The sequence below is a fragment of the Anneissia japonica genome, unplaced genomic scaffold (assembly GCF_011630105.1).
Source record: "Anneissia japonica isolate Jap-2015-1 unplaced genomic scaffold, ASM1163010v1 scaffold108510_len922_cov114, whole genome shotgun sequence".
Classification (NCBI taxonomy): domain Eukaryota; kingdom Metazoa; phylum Echinodermata; class Crinoidea; order Comatulida; family Comatulidae; genus Anneissia; species Anneissia japonica.
Genome location: NW_022738846.1, coordinates 1 through 922, shown reverse-complemented (window position 1 = coordinate 922; position 922 = coordinate 1). Strand labels below are relative to the sequence as shown.

General features: G+C 29.1%; 1 non-coding gene across 1 annotated transcript; it reads right to left on the bottom strand.

Moving 5' to 3' along the window:
* Positions 1-650: 650 nt before the first annotated feature.
* On the bottom strand, positions 651-769 carry LOC117117843. Its single transcript, XR_004446955.1, has one exon. It is a non-coding gene; the product is annotated as a U5 spliceosomal RNA (small nuclear RNA).
* Positions 770-922: the final 153 nt, after the last annotated feature.

The window sequence follows — 922 nt, the reverse complement described above, 5'->3', positions numbered from 1 at the left end:
TATAAAACGCGATAACTAAAGCTTGACTTTAAACCCAACAGCTAGATATTAACAATAAAAAGTGTTAAAACAATTTAAAAGTTGTACTGTTCTAATAATAGCTGTAAAGTGATAATTAAGTAATTAAAATCTTTATATTTAACTATAGCTCTATGCGTTACAATGCAAGTTCCTTTTTTATTTACTGTATGGAAGACGAAAGTTATAAGATATAGGCCTACAAACAGCTTCTGTCTGTTTTTTTTTAAATGTAAACTAGTCATTAGCTGTCAATGTCTATACTATTAATATTGCGATTTAAATAATTTGATGGCACATAGTTTAATTATAATTAATTATATACTCCCTTATTAATTTATTTTTTTCCACTTGTTTGCCTTTAATTTGTTTTTATCATTTATTTGCCCGTTTCATTTATTTATGCATTGCTTCAGTTACACTTAACCATATGTTCATGTACTGTACACGATATATCCATTTATATATTTTATTTATCTTATGAAATTTTATTTACTTATTCGGTCGGTAAATGAAGCGCCCATAAAGAGATACAAAAACTCTCAAAATATCTGGAAAAGTACGTACAATCCAGACAACGATGTGTGGAAACATAAATAAACCTAACACATTAATACTTTTATTTCATAACGACCCTTGATTTTCTCAAGGGCTGAGTAAAATTTAGTTTAAACTCAATGAGTGTTCCTCTGCACGGAAATCTTTAGTAAAAGGCGAAAGATTTATGCGTGATGCAGAGAAACAAGAGTGACGTTGGAAGCACGAGGACAGTATTATATATAACATTGGTCACCGCAACGGGTAAGTGTCAAATATTTATAAAACGCAATAAAACATGCCATTAAACCCAACAGATAGATAGGCCTATTAAAAAAAAGTGTAAAAAAGTTTAAATAGTTGTACT